General features: G+C 38.7%; 39 non-coding genes across 39 annotated transcripts; all 39 read right to left on the reverse strand.

The window, feature by feature from the left end:
* Nucleotides 1–108: 108 nt before the first annotated feature.
* On the reverse strand, nucleotides 109–181 carry Trnar-ucg (transfer RNA arginine (anticodon UCG)). Its single transcript has one exon. It is a non-coding gene; the product is annotated as a tRNA-Arg (tRNA).
* A 162-nt stretch (nucleotides 182–343) lies between these two features.
* Nucleotides 344–416, reverse strand: Trnak-cuu (transfer RNA lysine (anticodon CUU)). Its single transcript has one exon. It is a non-coding gene; the product is annotated as a tRNA-Lys (tRNA).
* Nucleotides 417–785: 369 nt separating this feature from the next.
* Nucleotides 786–858, reverse strand: Trnar-acg (transfer RNA arginine (anticodon ACG)). The gene has a single exon. It is a non-coding gene; the product is annotated as a tRNA-Arg (tRNA).
* A 1,128-nt stretch (nucleotides 859–1,986) lies between these two features.
* Nucleotides 1,987–2,059, reverse strand: Trnak-cuu (transfer RNA lysine (anticodon CUU)). The gene has a single exon. It is a non-coding gene; the product is annotated as a tRNA-Lys (tRNA).
* Nucleotides 2,060–2,838: 779 nt separating this feature from the next.
* Nucleotides 2,839–2,911, reverse strand: Trnar-ucg (transfer RNA arginine (anticodon UCG)). Its single transcript has one exon. It is a non-coding gene; the product is annotated as a tRNA-Arg (tRNA).
* A 410-nt stretch (nucleotides 2,912–3,321) lies between these two features.
* Nucleotides 3,322–3,394, reverse strand: Trnar-ucg (transfer RNA arginine (anticodon UCG)). The gene has a single exon. It is a non-coding gene; the product is annotated as a tRNA-Arg (tRNA).
* A 411-nt stretch (nucleotides 3,395–3,805) lies between these two features.
* On the reverse strand, nucleotides 3,806–3,878 carry Trnar-ucg (transfer RNA arginine (anticodon UCG)). The gene has a single exon. It is a non-coding gene; the product is annotated as a tRNA-Arg (tRNA).
* Nucleotides 3,879–4,040: 162 nt separating this feature from the next.
* On the reverse strand, nucleotides 4,041–4,113 carry Trnak-cuu (transfer RNA lysine (anticodon CUU)). The gene has a single exon. It is a non-coding gene; the product is annotated as a tRNA-Lys (tRNA).
* Nucleotides 4,114–4,482: 369 nt separating this feature from the next.
* Trnar-acg (transfer RNA arginine (anticodon ACG)) lies at nucleotides 4,483–4,555 on the reverse strand. Its single transcript has one exon. It is a non-coding gene; the product is annotated as a tRNA-Arg (tRNA).
* Nucleotides 4,556–4,964: 409 nt separating this feature from the next.
* Trnar-ucg (transfer RNA arginine (anticodon UCG)) lies at nucleotides 4,965–5,037 on the reverse strand. Its single transcript has one exon. It is a non-coding gene; the product is annotated as a tRNA-Arg (tRNA).
* A 410-nt stretch (nucleotides 5,038–5,447) lies between these two features.
* Nucleotides 5,448–5,520, reverse strand: Trnar-ucg (transfer RNA arginine (anticodon UCG)). Its single transcript has one exon. It is a non-coding gene; the product is annotated as a tRNA-Arg (tRNA).
* A 410-nt stretch (nucleotides 5,521–5,930) lies between these two features.
* Trnar-ucg (transfer RNA arginine (anticodon UCG)) lies at nucleotides 5,931–6,003 on the reverse strand. The gene has a single exon. It is a non-coding gene; the product is annotated as a tRNA-Arg (tRNA).
* A 162-nt stretch (nucleotides 6,004–6,165) lies between these two features.
* On the reverse strand, nucleotides 6,166–6,238 carry Trnak-cuu (transfer RNA lysine (anticodon CUU)). The gene has a single exon. It is a non-coding gene; the product is annotated as a tRNA-Lys (tRNA).
* A 369-nt stretch (nucleotides 6,239–6,607) lies between these two features.
* Nucleotides 6,608–6,680, reverse strand: Trnar-acg (transfer RNA arginine (anticodon ACG)). The gene has a single exon. It is a non-coding gene; the product is annotated as a tRNA-Arg (tRNA).
* A 410-nt stretch (nucleotides 6,681–7,090) lies between these two features.
* On the reverse strand, nucleotides 7,091–7,163 carry Trnar-ucg (transfer RNA arginine (anticodon UCG)). The gene has a single exon. It is a non-coding gene; the product is annotated as a tRNA-Arg (tRNA).
* A 410-nt stretch (nucleotides 7,164–7,573) lies between these two features.
* On the reverse strand, nucleotides 7,574–7,646 carry Trnar-ucg (transfer RNA arginine (anticodon UCG)). Its single transcript has one exon. It is a non-coding gene; the product is annotated as a tRNA-Arg (tRNA).
* A 162-nt stretch (nucleotides 7,647–7,808) lies between these two features.
* Trnak-cuu (transfer RNA lysine (anticodon CUU)) lies at nucleotides 7,809–7,881 on the reverse strand. Its single transcript has one exon. It is a non-coding gene; the product is annotated as a tRNA-Lys (tRNA).
* Nucleotides 7,882–8,248: 367 nt separating this feature from the next.
* On the reverse strand, nucleotides 8,249–8,321 carry Trnar-acg (transfer RNA arginine (anticodon ACG)). The gene has a single exon. It is a non-coding gene; the product is annotated as a tRNA-Arg (tRNA).
* A 410-nt stretch (nucleotides 8,322–8,731) lies between these two features.
* Trnaq-uug (transfer RNA glutamine (anticodon UUG)) lies at nucleotides 8,732–8,804 on the reverse strand. Its single transcript has one exon. It is a non-coding gene; the product is annotated as a tRNA-Gln (tRNA).
* A 162-nt stretch (nucleotides 8,805–8,966) lies between these two features.
* On the reverse strand, nucleotides 8,967–9,039 carry Trnak-cuu (transfer RNA lysine (anticodon CUU)). The gene has a single exon. It is a non-coding gene; the product is annotated as a tRNA-Lys (tRNA).
* Nucleotides 9,040–9,438: 399 nt separating this feature from the next.
* On the reverse strand, nucleotides 9,439–9,511 carry Trnak-cuu (transfer RNA lysine (anticodon CUU)). The gene has a single exon. It is a non-coding gene; the product is annotated as a tRNA-Lys (tRNA).
* A 446-nt stretch (nucleotides 9,512–9,957) lies between these two features.
* Trnar-ucg (transfer RNA arginine (anticodon UCG)) lies at nucleotides 9,958–10,030 on the reverse strand. Its single transcript has one exon. It is a non-coding gene; the product is annotated as a tRNA-Arg (tRNA).
* A 410-nt stretch (nucleotides 10,031–10,440) lies between these two features.
* Nucleotides 10,441–10,513, reverse strand: Trnar-ucg (transfer RNA arginine (anticodon UCG)). Its single transcript has one exon. It is a non-coding gene; the product is annotated as a tRNA-Arg (tRNA).
* A 163-nt stretch (nucleotides 10,514–10,676) lies between these two features.
* Nucleotides 10,677–10,749, reverse strand: Trnak-cuu (transfer RNA lysine (anticodon CUU)). Its single transcript has one exon. It is a non-coding gene; the product is annotated as a tRNA-Lys (tRNA).
* Nucleotides 10,750–11,677: 928 nt separating this feature from the next.
* On the reverse strand, nucleotides 11,678–11,750 carry Trnar-ucg (transfer RNA arginine (anticodon UCG)). The gene has a single exon. It is a non-coding gene; the product is annotated as a tRNA-Arg (tRNA).
* A 163-nt stretch (nucleotides 11,751–11,913) lies between these two features.
* On the reverse strand, nucleotides 11,914–11,986 carry Trnak-cuu (transfer RNA lysine (anticodon CUU)). Its single transcript has one exon. It is a non-coding gene; the product is annotated as a tRNA-Lys (tRNA).
* Nucleotides 11,987–12,914: 928 nt separating this feature from the next.
* On the reverse strand, nucleotides 12,915–12,987 carry Trnar-ucg (transfer RNA arginine (anticodon UCG)). The gene has a single exon. It is a non-coding gene; the product is annotated as a tRNA-Arg (tRNA).
* A 410-nt stretch (nucleotides 12,988–13,397) lies between these two features.
* On the reverse strand, nucleotides 13,398–13,470 carry Trnar-ucg (transfer RNA arginine (anticodon UCG)). The gene has a single exon. It is a non-coding gene; the product is annotated as a tRNA-Arg (tRNA).
* A 410-nt stretch (nucleotides 13,471–13,880) lies between these two features.
* Nucleotides 13,881–13,953, reverse strand: Trnar-ucg (transfer RNA arginine (anticodon UCG)). The gene has a single exon. It is a non-coding gene; the product is annotated as a tRNA-Arg (tRNA).
* Nucleotides 13,954–14,115: 162 nt separating this feature from the next.
* Trnak-cuu (transfer RNA lysine (anticodon CUU)) lies at nucleotides 14,116–14,188 on the reverse strand. Its single transcript has one exon. It is a non-coding gene; the product is annotated as a tRNA-Lys (tRNA).
* A 358-nt stretch (nucleotides 14,189–14,546) lies between these two features.
* Nucleotides 14,547–14,619, reverse strand: Trnar-acg (transfer RNA arginine (anticodon ACG)). The gene has a single exon. It is a non-coding gene; the product is annotated as a tRNA-Arg (tRNA).
* Nucleotides 14,620–15,512: 893 nt separating this feature from the next.
* On the reverse strand, nucleotides 15,513–15,585 carry Trnar-ucg (transfer RNA arginine (anticodon UCG)). The gene has a single exon. It is a non-coding gene; the product is annotated as a tRNA-Arg (tRNA).
* Nucleotides 15,586–15,748: 163 nt separating this feature from the next.
* On the reverse strand, nucleotides 15,749–15,821 carry Trnak-cuu (transfer RNA lysine (anticodon CUU)). Its single transcript has one exon. It is a non-coding gene; the product is annotated as a tRNA-Lys (tRNA).
* Nucleotides 15,822–16,600: 779 nt separating this feature from the next.
* On the reverse strand, nucleotides 16,601–16,673 carry Trnar-ucg (transfer RNA arginine (anticodon UCG)). The gene has a single exon. It is a non-coding gene; the product is annotated as a tRNA-Arg (tRNA).
* A 410-nt stretch (nucleotides 16,674–17,083) lies between these two features.
* On the reverse strand, nucleotides 17,084–17,156 carry Trnar-ucg (transfer RNA arginine (anticodon UCG)). Its single transcript has one exon. It is a non-coding gene; the product is annotated as a tRNA-Arg (tRNA).
* A 410-nt stretch (nucleotides 17,157–17,566) lies between these two features.
* Nucleotides 17,567–17,639, reverse strand: Trnar-ucg (transfer RNA arginine (anticodon UCG)). Its single transcript has one exon. It is a non-coding gene; the product is annotated as a tRNA-Arg (tRNA).
* Nucleotides 17,640–18,284: 645 nt separating this feature from the next.
* Nucleotides 18,285–18,357, reverse strand: Trnak-cuu (transfer RNA lysine (anticodon CUU)). The gene has a single exon. It is a non-coding gene; the product is annotated as a tRNA-Lys (tRNA).
* A 779-nt stretch (nucleotides 18,358–19,136) lies between these two features.
* Nucleotides 19,137–19,209, reverse strand: Trnar-ucg (transfer RNA arginine (anticodon UCG)). The gene has a single exon. It is a non-coding gene; the product is annotated as a tRNA-Arg (tRNA).
* A 410-nt stretch (nucleotides 19,210–19,619) lies between these two features.
* On the reverse strand, nucleotides 19,620–19,692 carry Trnar-ucg (transfer RNA arginine (anticodon UCG)). Its single transcript has one exon. It is a non-coding gene; the product is annotated as a tRNA-Arg (tRNA).
* Between the last annotated feature and the right edge of the window lie 256 nt (nucleotides 19,693–19,948).

Raw genomic sequence — 19,948 nt, forward strand, 5'->3', positions numbered from 1 at the left:
AACGGATCGCCTTCATTTAATAAAGAAGAAACATGCCAATGTCGTTTGAAAAAAGATGCAAGAATTTAAGTCGATCTGTCTAAAACTAATACACCAGACAATTTTGAACGAGCGCGCCAGGACTCGAACCTGGAATCTTCTGATCCGAAGTCAGACGCGTTATCCATTGCGCCACGCGCCCGTCTACCAAGTGGATAAAAGTTATTCTGAAGAAACAGTTTGAGTGTACAAATAAAAGGATCTTTAGAACCGAGTACACGAAATATGGAAATGAGTTAATTAGACTTTTAACTTACCAAACTCACATATCTATAGACAGTTTGCATTTCAAAAAACTTTCGAACGCCCAACGTGGGGATCGAACCCACGACCGTTGGATTAAGAGTCCAACGCTCTACCGACTGAGCTAGCCGGGCGACGAGTCTGATTTCTTACAACGGATCATTTGATCACGGTTTGATTCATTTCAACGGATCGCCTTCATTCAATGAGGGAGAAACTTGTCAAAGTGGGTTGAAAAAAGGTGCTACAAGAATTAAAGTCGTTCTGACTAAAATGAATATACCAGACAATTTTAGATATGCACGCCAGGACTCGAGAGCGTGGAATCTTCTTATCCGAAGTCAGCCGCGTTATCCACTGCGCCACGCGCCCGTCTACCAAACGAAAAAGGTATTATGAAGTAACAATTCGAGTGTAAGATAGAAAAGATAGAAGATCGTAGTTTTGTTGACAAATAAAACACAAGACTTTGAGCACTTATAAAACAATTTGTAAAATATATGCGAGCACGCCAGGATTCGAAACTGGAATCTTCTGATCCGTAGTCAGACGCGTTATCCATTGCGCCACGCGCCCGTCTACTAAATGGAAAAAAGTTATTCTGAAGAAACAGTTTGAGTGTACAAATAAAAGGATCTTTAGAACCGAGTATACAAAATATGGAAATGAATTAATTAGACTTTTAACTGACCAAATTCCCAGCATTATTTCGAGGTTAGAAAAACGATAAAGCAATATATTCTTAAAAAATACATTACAAGAAATAGAAGTTTTAGATTTGTTTGATAAAGACAAAAGATAGAATGACTTTGAAGGTTGGATTAAGTGTCCAACAATATACCGACAGAGCTAGCCGGGCAAAAGATTTGATTCTTTTCAACGGATCGCCTTCATTTAATAAAGAAGAAACATGCCAATGTCGTTTGAAAAAAGGTGCAAGAATTTAAGTCGATCTGTCTAAAACTAATACACCAGACAATTTTGAACGAGCGCGCCAGGACTCCAACCTGGAATCTTCTGATGCGAAGTCAGACGCGTTATCCATTGCGCCACGCGCCCGTCTACCAAATTGAAATAAGCTATTCCCAAGAAACAGTTTGAGTGTACAAATAAAATGATCTTGAGAACCTAGTACACGAAATACGGAAATGTTTTAATCAGTCTTTTAACTGACCAAATTCCCAGCATTGTTACGAGGTTAAAAAAACGATGAAGCAATATTTTCACAAAAATACATTACAAGAGATAGAAGGTTTAGATTTGTTTGACAAAAACAAAGGATAGAATGACTTCGAGGGTTGGATTAAGTGTCTAACAATATACCGACAGAGCTAGCCGGGCAACGGGTTTGATTCTTTTCAACGGATCGCCTTCATTTAATAAAGAAGAAACATGCCAATGTCGTTTGAAAAAAGTTACAAGAATTTAAGTCGATCTGTCTAAAATTAATACACCAGACAATTTTGAACGAGCGCGCCAGTACTCGAACCTGGAATCTTCTGATCCGAAGTCAGACGCGTTATTCATTGCGCCACGCGCCCGTCTACCAAATGGAAAAAAGTTATTCTGAAGAAACAGTTTGAGTGTACAAATAAAAGGATCTTTAGAACGGAGTACACGGACTATGGAAATGACTCAATTAGACTTTTAACTTACCAAACTCACATATCTATAGGAAGTTTGCATTTCAAAAAACCTGTCGAACGCCCAACGTGGGGCTCGAACCCACGACCGTTGGATTAAGAGTCCAACGCTCTACCGACTGAGCTAGCCGGGCGACGAGTCTGATTTCTTACAACGGATCATTTGATCACGGTTTGATTCATTTAAACGGATCGCCATCATTCAATGAGGGAGAAACTTGTCAAAGTGGGTTGAAAAAAGGTTCTACAAGAATTAAAGTCGTTCTGACTAAAATGAATATACCAGACAATTTTAAAAAAAGCGCTCCAGGACTCGTGCATGGAATCTTCTTATCCGAAGTCAGCCGCGTTATCCAGTGCGCCACGCGCTCGTCTACCAAACGAAAATGCTATTATGAAGAAACAATTCGAGTGTAAGATAGAAAAGATAGAAGATCGTAGTTTTGTTGACAAATAAAACACAAGACTTTAAGAACGGATCGCCTTCATTTGATAAAGAAGAAACATGCCAAATTGAAAAAAGCTATTCCCAAGAAACAGTTTGAGTGTACAAATAAAATGATCTTGATAACCTAGTACACGAAATACGGAAATGTATTAATCAGTCTTTTAACTGACCAAATTCCCAGCATTGTCACGAGGTTAAAAAAACGATGAAGCAATATTTTCACAAAAATATCATTACAAGAGATAGAAGGTTTAGATTTGTTTGACAAAGACAAAGGATAGAATGACTTCGAGGGTTGGATTAAGTGTCTAACAATATACCGACAGAGCTAGCCGGGCAACGGGTTTGATTCTTTTCAACGGATCGCCTTCATTTAATAAAGAAGAAACATGCCAATGTCGTTTGAAAAAAGATGCAAGAATTTAAGTCGATCTGTCTAAAACTAATACACCAGACAATTTTAAACGAGCGCGCCAGGACTCGAACCTGGAATCTTCTGATCCGAAGTCAGACGCGTTATCCATTGCGCTACGCGCCCGTCTACCAAGTGGATAAAAGTTATTCTGAAGAAACAGTTTGAGTGTACAAATAAAAGGATCTTTAGAACGGAGTACACAAAATACGGAAATGTGTTTATCAGAGTTTTAACTGACCAAATTCCCAGCATTGTTTTGAGGTTAGAAAAACGATAAAGCAATAATTTCTTAAAAAATACATTACAAGAGATAGAAGTTTTAGATTTGTTTGATAAAGACAAAAGATAGAATGACTTTGAGGGTTGGATTAAGTGTCCAACAATATACCGACAGAGCTAGCCGGGCAATAGGTTTGATTCTTTTCAACGGATCGCCTTCATTTAATAAAGAAGAAACATGCCAATGTCATTTGAAAAAAGGTGCAAGAATTTAAGTCGATCTGTCTAAAACTAATACACCAAACAATTTTGAACGAGCGCGCCAGGACTCCAACCTGGAATCTTCTGATCCGAAGTCAGACGCGTTATCCATTGCGCCACGCGCCCGTCTACCAGATTGAAAAAAGCTATTCCCAAGAAACAGTTTGAGTGTACAAATAAAATGATCTTTAGTACCTAGTACACGAAATACGGAAATGTATTAATCTGTCTTTTAACTGACCAAATTCCCAGCATTGTTACAAGGTTAGAAAAACGATGAAGCAATATTTTCACAAAAAAATACATTACAAGAGATACAGGTTTTAGATTTGTTTGACAAAGACAAAGGATAGAATGACGTCGAGGGTTGGATTAAGTGTCTAACAATATACCGACAGAGCTAGCCGGGCAACGGGTTTGATTCTTTTCAACGAATCGCCTTCATTTAATAAAGAAGAAACATGCCAATGTCGTTTGAAAAAAGGTGCAAGAATTTAAGTCGATCTGTCTAAAACTAATACACCAGACAATTTTGAACGAGCGCGCCAGGACTCAAACCTGGAATCTTCTGATCCGAAGTCAGACGCGTTATCCATTGCGCCACGCGCCCGTCTACCAAGTGGATAAAAGTTATTCTGAAGAAATAGTTTGAGTGTACAAATAAAAGGATCTTTAGAACCGAGTACACGAAATATGGAAATGAGTTAATTAGACTTTTAACTTACCAAACTCACATATCTATAGACAGTTTGCATTTCAAAAAACTTTCGAACGCCCAACGTGGGGATCGAACCCACGACCGTTGGATTAAGAGTCCAACGCTCTACCGACTGAGCCAGCCGGGCGACGAGTCTGTTTTCTTACAACGGATCATTTGATCACGGTTTGATTCATTTCAACGGATCGCCTTCATTCAATGAGGGAGAAACTTGTCAAAGTGGGTTGAAAAAAGGTGCTACAAGAATTAAAGTCGTTCTGACTAAAATGAATATACCAGACAATTTTAAATAAGCACGCCAGGACTCGAGAGCGTGGAATCTTCTTATCCGAAGTCAGCCGCGATATCCACTGCGCCACGCGCCCGTCTACCAAACGAAAAAGCTATTATGAAGTAACAATTCGAGTGTAAGATAGAAAAGATAGAAGATCGTAGTTTTGTTGACAAATAAAACACAAGACTTTGAGCACTTATAAAACAATTTGTAAAATGTATGCGAGCACGCCAGGATTCGAACCTGGAATCTTCTGATCCGTAGTCAGACGCGTTATCCATTGCGCCACACGCCCGTCTACTAAATGGAAAAAAGTTATTCTGAAGAAACAGTTTGAGTGTACAAATAAAAGGTTCTTTAGAACCGAGTATACGAAATATGGAAATGAATTAATTAGACTTTTAACTGACCAAATTCCCAGCATTGTTTCGAGGTTAGAAAAACGATAAAGCAATATATTCTTAAAAAATACATTACAAGAGATAGAAGTTTTAGATTTGTTTGATAAAGACAAAAGATAGAATGACTTTGAGGGTTGGATTAAGTGTCCAATAATATACCGACAGAGCTAGCCGGGCAATAGGTTTGATTCTTTTCAACGGATCGCCTTCATTTAATAAAGAAGAAACATGCCAATGTCGTTTGAAAAAAGATGCAAGAATTTAAGTCGATCTGTCTAAAACTAATACACCAGACAATTTGAACGAGCGCGCCAGGACTCGAACCTGGAATCTTCTGATCCGAAGTCAGACGCGTTATCCATTGCGCCACGCGCCCGTCTACCAAGTGGATAAAAGTTATTCTGAAGAAACAGTTTGAGTGTACAAATAAAAGGATCTTGAGAACCGAGTACACAAAATACGGAAATGTGTTTATCAGTCTTTTAACTGATCAAATTCCCAGCATTGTTACGAGATTAGAAAAACGATGAAGCAATATTTTCACAAAAAATACATTACAAGAGATAGAAGTTTTAGATTTGTTTGACACAGACAAAGGATAGAATGACTTCGAGGGTTGGATTAAGTTTCTAACAATATACCGACAGAGCTAGCAGGGCAACGGGTTTGATTCTTTTCAACGGATCGCCTTCATTTAATAAAGAAGAAACATGCCAATGTCGTTTAAAGAAATATGCAAGAATTTAAGTCGATCTGTCTAAAACTAATACACCAGACAATTTTGAACAAGCGCGCCAGGACTCGAACCTGGAATCTTCTGATCCGAAGTCAGACGCGTTATCCACTGCGCCACGCGCCCGTCTACCAAGTGGATAAAAGTTATTCTGAAGAAACAGTTTGAGTGTACAAATAAAAGGATCTTGAGAACCGAGTACACAAAATACGGAAATGTGTTTATCAGAAATTTAACTGACCAAATTCCCAGCATTGTTTTGAGGTTAGAAAAACGATAAAGCAATAATTTCTTAAAAAATACATTACAAGAGGTAGAAGTTTTAGATTTGTTTGACAAAGACAAAAGATAGAATGACTTTGAGGGTTGGATTGAGTGTCCAACAATATACCGACAGAGCTAACCGGGCAACGGGTTTGATTCTTTTCAACGGATCGCCTTCATTTAATAAAGAAGAAACATGCCAATGTCGTTTGAAAAAAGGTGCAAGAATTTAAGTCGATCTGTCTAAAACTAATACACCAGACAATTTTGAACGAGCGCGCCAGGACTCAAACCTGGAATCTTCTGATCCGAAGTCAGACGCGTTATCCATTGCGCCACGCGCCCGTCTACCAAGTGGATAAAAGTTATTCTGAAGAAACAGTTTGAGTGTACAAATAAAAGGATCTTTAGAACCGAGTACACGAAATATGGAAATGAGTTAATTAGACTTTTAACTTACCAAACTCACATATCTATAGAAAGTTTGCATTTCAAAAAACTTTCGAACGCCCAACGTGGGGATCGAACTCACGACCGTTGGATTAAGAGTCCAACGCTCTACCGACTGAGCCAGCCGGGCGACGAGTCTGATTACTTACAACGGATCATTTGATCACGGTTTGATTCATTTCAACGGATCGCCTTTATTCAATGAGGGAGAAACTTGTCAAAGTGGGTTGAAAAAAGGTGCTACAAGAATTAAAGTCGTTCTGACTAAAATGAATATACCAGACAATTTTAAATAAGCACGCCAGGACTCGAGAGCGTGGAATCTTCTTATCCGAAGTCAGCCGCGATATCCACTGCGCCACGCGCCCGTCTACCAAACGAAAAAGCTATTATGAAGAAACGATTCGAGTGTAAGATAGAAAAGATAGAATATCGTAGTTTTGTTGACAAATAAAACACAAGACTTTGAGCACTTATAAAACAATTTGTAAAACATATGCGAGCACGCCAGGATTCGAACCTGGAATCTTCTGATCCGTAGTCAGACGCGTTATCCATTGCGCCACGCGCCCGTCTACTAAATGGAAAAAAGTTATTCTGAAGAAACAGTTTGAGTGTACAAATAAAAGGTTCTTTAGAACCGAGTATACGAAATATGGAAATGAATTAATTAGACTTTTAACTGACCAAATTCCCAGCATTGTTTCGAGGTCAGAAAAACGATAAAGCAATATATTCTTAAAAAATACATTACAAGAGATAGAAGTTTTAGATTTGTTTGATAAAGACAAAAGATAGAATGACTTTGAGGGTTGGATTAAGTGTCCAACAATATACCGACAGAGCTAGCCGGGCAATAGGTTTGATTCTTTTCAACGGATCGCCTTCATTTAATAAAGAAGAAACATGCCAATGTCATTTGAAAAAAGGTGCAAGAATTTAAGTCGATCTGTCTAAAACTAATACACCAAACAATTTTGAACGAGCGCGCCAGGACTCCAACCTGGAATCTTCTGATCCGAAGTCAGACGCGTTATCCATTGCGCCACGCGCCCGTCTACCAGATTGAAAAAAGCTATTCCCAAGAAACAGTTTGAGTGTACAAATAAAATGATCTTTAGTACCTAGTACACGAAATACGGAAATGTATTAATCTGTCTTTTAACTGACCAAATTCCCAGCATTGTTACGAGGTTAGAAAAACGATGAAGCAATATTTTCACAAAAAATACATTACAAGAGATAGAAGTTTTAGATTTGTTTGATAAAGACAAAAGATAGAATGACTTTGAGGGTTGGATTAAGTGTCCAACAATATACCGACAGAGCTAGCCGGGCAATAGGTTTGATTCTTTTCAACGGATCGCCTTCATTTAATAAAGAAGAAACATGCCAATGTCGTTTGAAAAAAGGTGCAAGAATTTAAGTCGATCTGTCTAAAACTAATACAGCAGACAATTTTGAACGAGCGCGCCAGGACTCGAACCTGGAATCTTCTGATCCGAAGTCAGACGCGTTATCCATTGCGCCACGCGCCCGTCTACCAAGTGGATAAAAGTTATTCTGAAGAAACAGTTTGAGTGTACAAATAAAAGGATCTCTAGAACCGAGTACACGAAATATGGAAATGAGGTAATTAGACTTTTAACTTACCAAACTCACATATCTATAGACAGTTTGCATTTCAAAAAACTTTCGGACGCCCAACGTGGGGATCGAACCCATGACCGTTGGATTAAGAGTCCAACGTTCTACCGACTGAGCTAGCCGGGAGACGAGTCTGAATTCTTACAACGGATCATTTGATCACGGTTTGATTCATTTCAACGGATCGCCATCATTCAATGAGGGAGAAACTTGTCAAAGTGGGTTAAAAAAAGGTTCTACAAGAATTAAAGTCGTTCTGACTAAAATGAATATACCAGACAATTTTAAATAAGCGCGCCAGGACTCGTGCGTGGAATCTTCTTATCCGAAGTCAGCCGCGTTATCCACTGCGCCACGCGCTCGTCTACCAAACGAAAATGCTATTATGAAGAAACAATTCGAGTGTAAGATAGAAAAGATAGAAGATCGTAGTTTTATTGACAAATAAAACACAAGACTTTGAGCACTTATAAAACAATTTGTAAAATATACGCGAGCACGCCAGGATTCGAACCTGGAATATTCTGATCCGTAGTCAGACGCGTTATCCATTGCGCCACGCGCCCGTCTACTAAATGGAAAAAAGTTATTCTGAAGAAACAGTTTGAGTGTACAAATAAAAGGATCTTGAGAACCGAGTACACAAAATACGGAAATGTGTTTATCAGAGTTTTAACTGACCAAATTCCCAGCATTGTTTTGAGGTTAGAAAAACGATAAAGCAATAATTTCTTAAAAAATACATTACAAGAGATAGAAGTTTTAGATTTGTTTGACAAAGACAAAAGATAGAATGACTTTGAGGGTTGGATTAAGTGTCCAACAATATACCGACAGAGCTAGCCAGGCAACTGGTTTGATTCTTTTCAACGGATCGCCTTCATTTAATAAAGAAGAAACATGCCAATGTCGTTTGAGAAAAGATGCAAGAATTTAAGTCGATCTGTCTAAAACTAATACAGCAGACAATTTTGAACGAGCGCGCCAGGACTCGAACCTGGAATCTTCTGATCCAAAGTCAGACGCGTTATCCATTGCGCCACGCGCCCGTCTACCAAGTGGATAAAAGTTATTCTGAAGAAACAGTTTGAGTGTACAAATAAAAGGATCTTTAGAACCGAGTACACGAAATATGGAAATGAGGTAATTAGACTTTTAACTTACCAAACTCACATATCTATAGACAGTTTGCATTTCAAAAAACTTTCGGACGCCCAACGTGGGGATCGAACCCATGACCGTTGGATTAAGAGTCCAACGTTCTACCGACTGAGCTAGCCGGGAGACGAGTCTGAATTCTTACAACGGATCATTTGATCACGGTTTGATTCATTTTAACGGATCGCCATCATTCAATGAGGGAGAAACTTGTCAAAGTGGGTTAAAAAAAGGTTCTACAAGAATTAAAGTCGTTCTGACTAAAATGAATATACCAGACAATTTTAAATAAGCGCGCCAGGATTCGTGCGTGGAATCTTCTTATCCGAAGTCAGCCGCGTTATCCACTGCGCCACGAGCTCGTCTACCAAGTGGATAAAAGTTATTCTGAAGAAACAGTTTGAGTGTACAAATAAAAGGATCTTTAGAACGGAGTACACGAACTATGAAAATGACTTAATTGGACTTTTAACTTACCAAACTCACATATCTATAGACAGTTTGCATTTCAAAAATTCTGTCGAACGCCCAACGTGGGGCTCGAACCCACGACCGTTGGATTAAGATTCCAACGCTCTACCGACTGAGCTAGCCGGGGGACGGGTCTGATTTCTTACAACGGATCATTTGATCACGGTTTGATTCGTTTCAACGGATCGCCATCATTCAATGAGGGAGAAACTTGTCAAAGTGGGTTGAAAAAAGGTTCTACAAGAATTAAAGTCGTTCTGACTAAAATGAATATACCAGACAATTTTAAATAAGCGCGCCAGGACTCGTGCGTGGAATCTTCTTATCCGAAGTCAGCCGCGTTATCCACTGCGCCACGCGCTCGTCTACCAAACGAAAATGCTATTATGAAGAAACAATTCGAGTGTAAGATAGAAAAGATAGAAGATCGTAGTTTTGTTGACAAATAAAACACAAGACTTTGAGAACGGATCGCCTTCATTTAATAAAGAAGAAACATGCCAATGTCATTTGGAAAAATGTGCAAGAATTTAAGTTGATCTGTCTAAAACTAATACACCAGACAATTTTGAACGAGCGCGCCAGGACTCGAACCCGGAATCTTCTGATCCGAAGTCAGACGCGTTATCCATTGCGCCACGCGCCCGTCTACAAAATGGAAAAAAGCTATTCCGAAGAAACAGTTTGAGTGTACAAATAAAATGATCTTGAGAACCTAGTACACGAAATACGGAAATGTATTAATCAGTCTTTTAACTGACCAAATTCCCAGCATTGTTACGAGGTTAGAAAAACGATGAAGCAATATTTTCACAAAAAAAACATTACAAGAGATAGAAGTTTTAGATTTGTTTGACACAGACAAAGGATAGAATGACTTCGAGGGTTGGATTAAGTTTCTAACAATATACCGACAGAGCTAGCAGGGCAACGGGTTTGATTCTTTTCAACGGATCGCCTTCATTTAATAAAGAAGAAACATGCCAATGTCGTTTGAAAAAAGATGCAAGAATTAAAGTCGATCTGTCTAAAACTAGTACACCAGACAATTTTGAACGAGCGCGCCAGGACTCGAACCTGGAATCTTCTGATCCGAAGTCAGACGCGTTATCCATTGCGCCACGCGCCTGTCTACAAAGTGGATAAAAGTTATTCTGAAGAAACAGTTTGAGTGTACAAATAAAAGGATCTTTAGAACGGAGTACACGGACTATGGAAATGACTTAATTAGACTTTTAACTTACCAAACTCACATATCTATAGACAGTTTGCATTTCAAAAAATCTGTCGAACGCCCAACGTGGGGCTCGAACCCACGACCGTTGGATTAAGAGTCCAACGCTCTACCGACTGAGCTAGCCGAGCGACGAGTCTGATTTCTTACAACGGTCATTTGATCACGGTTTGATTCATTTCAACGGATCGCCATCATTCAATGAGGGAGAAACTTGTCAAAGTGGGTTGTAAAAAGGTTCTACAAGAATTAAAGTCGTTCTGACTAAAATTAATATACCTGACAATTTTAAATAAGCGCGCCAGGACTCGTGCGTGGAATCTTCTTATCCGAAGTCAGCCGCGTTATCCACTGCGCCACGCGCTCGTCTACCAAACGAAAATGCTATTATGAAGAAATATTTCGAGTGTAAGATAGAAAAAATAGAAGATCGTAGTTTTGTTGACAAATAAAACACAAGACTTTGAGAACGGATCGCCTTCATTTAATAAAGAAGGAACATGCCAATGTCATTTGAAAAAAGGTGCAAGAATTTAAGTTGATCTGTCTAAAACTAATACACCAGACAATTTTGAACCAGCGCACCAGGACTCGAACCTGGAATCTTCTGATCCGAAGTCAGACGCGTTATCCATTGCACCACGCGCCCGTCTACAAAATGGAAAAAAGCTATTCCGAAGAAACAGTTTGAGTGTACAAATAAATTGATCTTGAGAACCTAGTACACGAAATACGGAAATGTATTAATCAGTCTTTTAACTGACCAAATTCCCAGCATTGTTACGAGGTTAGAAAAACGATGAAGCAATATTTTCACAAAAAAAACATTACAAGAGATAGAAGTTTTAGATTTGTTTGACACAGACAAAGGATAGAATGACTTCGAGGGTTGGATTAAGTTTCTAACAATATACCGACAGAGCTAGCAGGGCAACGGGTTTGATTCTTTTCAACGGATCGCCTTCATTTAATAAAGAAGAAACATGCCAATGTCGTTTGAAAAAAGATGCAAGAATTAAAGTCGATCTGTCTAAAACTAGTACACCAGACAATTTTGAACGAGCGCGCCAGGACTCGAACCTGGAATCTTCTGATCCGAAGTCAGACGCGTTATCCATTGCGCCACGCGCCTGTCTACAAAGTGGATAAAAGTTATTCTGAAGAAACAGTTTGAGTGTACAAATAAAAGGATCTTTAGAACGGAGTACACGGACTATGGAAATGACTTAATTAGACTTTTAACTTACCAAACTCACATATCTATAGACAGTTTGCATTTCAAAAAATCTGTCGAACGCCCAACGTGGGGCTCGAACCCACGACCGTTGGATTAAGAGTCCAACGCTCTACCGACTGAGCTAGCCGAGCGACGAGTCTGATTTCTTACAACGGTCATTTGATCACGGTTTGATTCATTTCAACGGATCGCCATCATTCAATGAGGGAGAAACTTGTCAAAGTGGGTTGTAAAAAGGTTCTACAAGAATTAAAGTCGTTCTGACTAAAATTAATATACCTGACAATTTTAAATAAGCGCGCCAGGACTCGTGCGTGGAATCTTCTTATCCGAAGTCAGCCGCGTTATCCACTGCGCCACGCGCTCGTCTACCAAACGAAAATGCTATTATGAAGAAATATTTCGAGTGTAAGATAGAAAAAATAGAAGATCGTAGTTTTGTTGACAAATAAAACACAAGACTTTGAGAACGGATCGCCTTCATTTAATAAAGAAGGAACATGCCAATGTCATTTGAAAAAAGGTGCAAGAATTTAAGTTGATCTGTCTAAAACTAATACACCAGACAATTTTGAACCAGCGCACCAGGACTCGAACCTGGAATCTTCTGATCCGAAGTCAGACGCGTTATCCATTGCACCACGCGCCCGTCTACAAAATGGAAAAAAGCTATTCCGAAGAAACAGTTTGAGTGTACAAATAAATTGATCTTGAGAACCTAGTACACGAAATACGGAAATGTATTATTCAGTCTTTTAACTGACCAAATTCCCAGCATTGTTACGAGATTAGAAATACGATGAAGCAATATTTTCACAAAAAATACATTACAAGAGATAGAAGTTTTAGATTTGTTTGACACAGACAAAGGATAGAATGACTTCGAGGGTTGGATTAAGTTTCTAACAATATACCGACAGAGCTAGCAGGGCAACGGGTTTGATTCTTTTCAACGGATCGCCTTCATTTAATAAAGAAGGAACATGCCAATGTCATTTGAAAAAAGGTGCAAGAATTTAAGTTGATCTGTCTAAAACTAATACACCAGACAATTTTGAACGAGCGCGCCAGGACTCGAACCTGGAATCTTCTGATCCGAAGTCAGACGCGTTATCCATTGCACCACGCGCCCGTCTACAAAATGGAAAAAAGCTATTCCGAAGAAACAGTTTGAGTGTACAAATAAATTGATCTTGAGAACCTAGTACACGAAATACGGAAATGTATTAATCAGTCTTTTAACTGACCAAATTCCCAGCATTGTTACGAGATTAGAAAAACGATGAGGCAATAATTTCTTAAAAAATACATTACAAGAGATAGAAGTTTTAGATTTGTTTGACAAAGACAAAAGATAGAATGACTTTGAGGGTTGGATTAAGTGTCCAACAATATACCGACAGAGCTAGCCAGGCAACGGGTTTGATTCTTTTCAACGGATCGCCTTCATTTAATAAAGAAGAAACATGCCAATGTCGTTTGAAAAAAGATGCAAGAATTTAAGTCGATCTGTCTAAAACTAATATACCAGACAATTTTGAACGAGCTCGCCAGGACTCGAACCTGGAATCTTCTGATCCGAAGTCAGACGCGTTATCCATTGCGCCACGCGCCCGTCTACAAAATGGAGAAAAGCTATTCCGAAGAAACAGTTTGAGTGTACAAATAAAATGATCTTGAGAACCGAGTACACAAAATACGGAAATGTGTTTATCAGAAATTTAACTGACCAAATTCCCAGCATTGTTTTGAGGTTAGAAAAACGATAAAGCAATAATTTCTTAAAAAATACATTACAAGAGGTAGAAGTTTTAGATTTGTTTGACAAAGACAAAAGATAGAATGACTTTGAGGGTTGGATTGAGTGTCCAACAATATACCGACAGAGCTAACCGGGCAACGGGTTTGATTCTTTTCAACGGATCGCCTTCATTTAATAAAGAAGAAACATGCCAATGTCGTTTGAAAAAAGGTGCAAGAATTTAAGTCGATCTGTCTAAAACTAATACACCAGACAATTTTGAACGAGCGCGCCAGGACTCAAACCTGGAATCTTCTGATCCGAAGTCAGACGCGTTATCCATTGCGCCACGCGCCCGTCTACCAAGTGGATAAAAGTTATTCTGAAGAAACAGTTTGAGTGTACAAATACAAGGATCTTTAAAACCGAGTACACGAAATATGGAAATGAGTTAATTAGACTTTTAACTTACCAAACTCACATATCTATAGACAGTTTGCATTTCAAAAAACTTTCGAACGCCCAACGTGGGGATTGAACCCACGACCGTTGGATTAAGAGTCCAACGCTCTACCGACTGAGCTGGCCGGGCGACGAGTCTGATTTCTTACAACGGATCATTTGATCACGGTTTGATTCATTTCAACGGATCGCCTTCATTCAATGAGGGAGAAACTTGTCAAAGTGGGTTGAAAAAAGGTGCTACAAGAATTAAAGTCGTTCTGACTAAAATGAATATACCAGACAATTTTAGATAAGCACGCCAGGACTCGAGAGCGTGGAATCTTCTTATCCGAAGTCAGCCGCGTTATCCACTGCGCCACGCGCCCGTCTACCAAACGAAAAAGGTATTATGAAGAAACAATTCGAGTGTAAGATAGAAAAGATAGAAGATCGTAGTTTTGTTGACAAATAAAACACAAGACTTTGAGCACTTTGTAAAATATATGCGAGCACGCCAGGATTCGAACCTGGAATCTTCTGATCCGTAGTCAGACGCGTTATCCATTGCGCCACGCGCCCGTCTACTAAATGGAAAAAAGTTATTCTGAAGAAACAGTTTGAGTGTACAAATAAAAGGATCTTTAGAACCGAGTATACAAAATATGGAAATGAACTAATTAGACTTTTAACTGACCAAATTCCCAGCATTGTTTCGAGGTTAGAAAAACGATAAAGCAATATATTCTTAAAAAATACATTACAAGAGATAGAAGTTTTAGATTTGTTTGATAAAGACAAAAGATAGAATGACTTTGAGGGTTGGATTAAGTGTCCAACAATATACCGACAGAGCTAGCCGGGCAAAAGATTTGATTTTTTTCAACGGATCGCCTTCATTTAATAAAGAAGAAACATGCCAATGTCGTTTGAAAAAAGGTGCAAGAATTTAAGTCGATCTGTCTAAAACTAATACACCAGACAATTTTGAACGAGCGCGCCAGGACTCCAACCTGGAATCTTCTGATGCGAAGTCAGACGCGTTATCCATTGCGCCACGCGCCCGTCTACCAAATTGAAAAAAGCTATTCCCAAGAAACAGTTTGAGTGTACAAATAAAATGATCTTGAGAACCTAGTACACGAAATACGGAAATGTATTAATCAGTCTTTTAACTGACCAAATTCCCAGCATTGTTACGAGGTTAAAAAAACGATGAAGCAATATTTTCACAAAAAATACATTACAAGAGATAGAAGGTTTAGATTTGTTTGACAAAGACAAAGGATAGAATGACTTCGAGGGTTGGATTAAGTGCCAAACAATATACCGACAGAGCTAGCCGGGCAACGGGTTTAATTCTTTTCAACGGATCGCCTTCATTTAATAAAGAAGAAACATGCCAATGTCGTTTGAAAAAAGTTACAAGAATTTAAGTCGATCTGTCTAAAATTAATACACCAGACAATTTTGAACGAGCGCGCCAGGACTCGAACCTGGAATCTTCTGATCCGAAGTCAGACGCGTTATTCATTGCGCCACGCGCCCGTCTACCAAATGGAAAAAAGTTATTCTGAAGAAACAGTTTGAGTGTACAAATAAAACGATCTTTAGAACGGAGTACACGGACTATGGAAATGACTTAATTAGACTTTTAACTTACCAAACTCACATATCTATAGACAGTTTGCATTTCAAAAAACCTGTCGAACGCCCAACGTGGGGCTCGAACCCACGACCGTTGGATTAAGAGTCCAACGCTCTACCGCCTGAGCTAGCCGGGCGACGAGTCTGATTTCTTACAACGGATCATTTGATCACGGTTTGATTCATTTCAACGGATCGCCATCATTCAATGAGGGAGAAACTTGTCAAAGTGGGTTGAAAAAAGGTGCTACAAGAATTAAAGTCGTTATGACTAAAATGAATATACCAGACAATTTTAAAAAAAGCGCGCCAGGACTCGTGCGTGGAATCTTCTTATCCGAAGTCAGCCGCGTTATCCAGTGCGCCACGCGCTCGTCTACCAAACGAAAATGCTATTATGAAGAAACAATTCGAGTGTAAGATAGAAAAGATAGAAGATCGTAGTTTTGTTGACAAATAAAACACAAGACTTTAAGAACGGATCGCCTTCATTTGATAAAGAAGAAACATGCCAAATTGAAAAAAGCTATTCCCAAGAAACAGTTTGAGTGTACAAATAAAATGATCTTGAGAACCTAGTACACGAAATACGTAAATGTATTAATCAGTCTTTTAACTGACCAAATTCCCAGCATTGTTACGAGGTTAAAAAAACGATGAAGCAATATTTTCACAAAAAATTCATTACAAGAGATAGAAGGTTTAGATTTGTTTGACAAAGACAAAGGATAGAATGACTTCGAGGGTTGGATTAAGTGTCTAACAATATACCGACAGAGCTAGCCGGGCAACGGGTTTGATTCCTTTCAACGGATCGCTTTCATTTAATAAAGAAGAAACATGCCAATGTCATTTGAAAAAAGGTGCAAGAATTTAAGTTGATCTGTCTAAAACTAATACACCAGACAATTTTGAACGAGCGCGCCAGGACTCGAACCTGGAATCTTCTGATCCGAAGTCAGACGCGTTATCCATTGCGCCACGCGCCCGTCTACAAAATGGAAAAAAGCTATTCCGAAGAAACAGTTTGAGTGTACAAATAAAATGATCTTGAGAACCTAGTACACGAAATTCGGAAATGTATTAATCAGTCTTTTAACTGACCAAATTCCCAGCATTTTTATGAGATTAGAAAAACGATGAAGCAATATTTTCACAAAAAATACATTACAAGAGATAGAAGTTTTAGATTTGTTTGACACAGACAAAGGATAGAATGTCTTCGAAGGTTGGATTAAGTTTCTAACAATATACCGACAGAGCTAGCAGGGCAACGGGTTTGATTCTTTTCAACGGATCGCCTTCATTTAATAAAGAAGAAACATGCCAATGTCGTTTGAAAAAAGATGCAAGAATTTAAGTCGATCTGTCTAAAACTAATACACCAGACAATTTTAAACGAGCGCGCCAGGACTCGAACCTGGAATCTTCTGATCCGAAGTCAGACGCGTTATCCATTGCGCTACGCGCCCGTCTACCAAGTGGATAAAAGTTATTCTGAAGAAACAGTTTGAGTGTACAAATAAAAGGATCTTGAGAACCGAGTACACAAAATACGGAAATGTGTTTATCAGAGTTTTAACTGACCAAATTCCCAGCATTGTTTTGAGGTTAGAAAAACGATAAAGCAATAATTTCCTAAAAAATACATTACAAGAGATAGAAGTTTTAGATTTGTTTGACAAAGACAAAAGATAGAATGACTTTGAGGGTTGGATTAAGTGTCCAACAATATACCGACAGAGCTAGCCAGGCAACGGGTTTGATTCTTTTCAACGGATCGCCTTCATTTAATAAAGAAGAAACATGCCAATGTCGTTTGAAAAAAGATGCAAGAATTTAAGTCGATCTGTCTAAAACTAATACACCAGACAATTTTGAACGAGCGCGCCAGGACTCGAACCTGGAATCTTCTGATGCGAAGTCAGACGCGTTATCCATTGCGCCACGCGCCCGTCTACCAAATTGAAAAAAGCTATTCCCAAGAAACAGTTTGAGTGTACAAATAAAATGATCTTGAGAACCTAGTACACGAAATACGGAAATGTATTAATCAGTCTTTTAACTGACCAAATTCCCAGCATTGTTACGAGGTTAAAAAAACGACGAAGCAATATTTTCACAAAAAATACATTACAAGAGATAGAAGGTTTAGATTTGTTTTCAAAGACAAAGGATAGAATGACTTCGAGGGTTGGATTAAGTGTCTAACAATATACCGACAGAGCTAGCCGGGCAACGGGTTTGATTCTTTTCAACGGATCGCCTTCATTTAATAAAGAAGAAACATGCCAATGTCGTTTGAAAAAAGTTACAAGAATTTAAGTCGATCTGTCTAAAATTAATACACCAGACAATTTTGAACGAGCGCGCCAGAACTCGAACCTGGAATCTTCTGATCCGAAGTCAGACGCGTTATTCATTGCGCCACGCGCCCGTCTACCAAATGGAAAAAAGTTATTCTGAAGAAACAGTTTGAGTGTACAAACAAAAGGATCTTTAGAACGGAGTACACGGACTATGGAAATGACTTAATTAGACTTTTAACTTACCAAACTCACATATCTATAGGCAGTTTGCATTTCAAAAAACATGTCGAACGCCCAACGTGGGGCTCGAACCCACGACCGTTGGATTAAGAGTCCAACGCTCTACCGACTGAGCTAGCCGGGCGACGAGTCTGATTTCTTACAACGGATCATTTGATCACGGTTTGATTCATTTAAACGGATTGCCATCATTCAATGAGGGAGAAACTTGTCAAAGTGGGTTGAAAAAAGGTTTTACAAGAATTAAAGTCGTTCTGACTAAAATGAATATACCAGACAATTTAAAAAAAAGCGCGCCAGGACTAGTGCGTGGAATCTTCTTATCCGAAGTCAGCCGCGTTATCCAGTGCGCCACGCGCTCGTCTACCAAACGAAAATGCTATTATGAAGAAACAATTCGAGTGTAAGATAGAAAAGATAGAAGATCATAGTTTTGTTGACAAATAAAACACAAGACTTTAAGAACGGATCGCCTTCATTTGATAAAGAAGAAACATGCCAAATTGAAAAAAGCTATTCCCAAGAAACAGTTTGAGTGTACAAATAAAATGATCTTGAGAACCTAGTACACGAAATACGGAAATGTATTAATCAGTCTTTTAACTGACCAAATTCCCAGCATTGTTACGAGGTTAAAAAAACGATGAAGCAATATTTTCACAAAAAATACATTACAAGAGATAGAAGGTTTAGATTTGTTTGACAAAGACAAAGGATAGAATGACTTCGAGGGTTGGATTAAGTGTCTAACAATATACCGACAGAGCTAGCCGGGCAACGGGTTTGATTCTTTTCAACGGATCGCCTTCATTTAATAAAGAAGAAACATGCCAATGTCATTTGAAAAAAGGTGCAAGAATTTAAGTTGATCTGTCTAAAACTAATACACCAGACAATTTTGAACGAGCGCGCCAGGACTCGAACCTGGAATCTTCTGATCCGAAGTCAGACGCGTTATCCATTGCGCCACGCGCCCGTCTACAAAATGGAAAAAAGCTAATCCGAAGAAACAGTTTGAGTGTACAAATAAAATGATCTTGAGAACCTAGTACACGAAATTCGGAAATGTAATAATCAGTCTTTTAACTGACCAACTTCCCAGCATTGTTATGAGGTTAGAAAAACAATGAAGCAATATTTTCACAAAAAATACATTACAAGAGATAGAAGTTTTAGATTTGTTTGACACAGACAAAGGATAGAATGACTTCGAAGGTTGGATTAAGTTTCTAACAATATACCGACAGAGCTAGCAGGGCAACGGGTTTGATTCTTTTCAACGGATCGCCTTCATTTAATAAAGAAGAAACATGCCAATGTCGTTTGAAAAAAGATGCAAGAATTTAAGTCGATCTGTCTAAAACTAATACACCAGACAATTTTGAACGAGCGCGCCAGGACTCGAACCTGGAATTTTCTGATCCGAAGTCAGACGCGTTATCCATTGCGCTACGCGCCCGTCTAGCAAGTGGACAAAAGTTATTCTGAAGAAACAGTTTGAGTGTACAAATAAAAGGATCTTGAGAACCGAGTACACAAAATACGGAAATGTGTTTATCAGAGTTTTAACTGACCAAATTCCCAGCATTGTTTTGAGGTTAGAAAAACGATAAAGCAATAATTTCTTAAAAAATACATTACAAGAGATAGAAGTTTTAGATTTGTTTGACAAAGACAAAAGATAGAATGACTTTGAGGGTTGGATTAAGTGTCCA

The sequence above is a fragment of the Styela clava genome, chromosome 8, assembly GCF_964204865.1.
Source record: "Styela clava chromosome 8, kaStyClav1.hap1.2, whole genome shotgun sequence".
NCBI classification, from domain to species: domain Eukaryota; kingdom Metazoa; phylum Chordata; class Ascidiacea; order Stolidobranchia; family Styelidae; genus Styela; species Styela clava.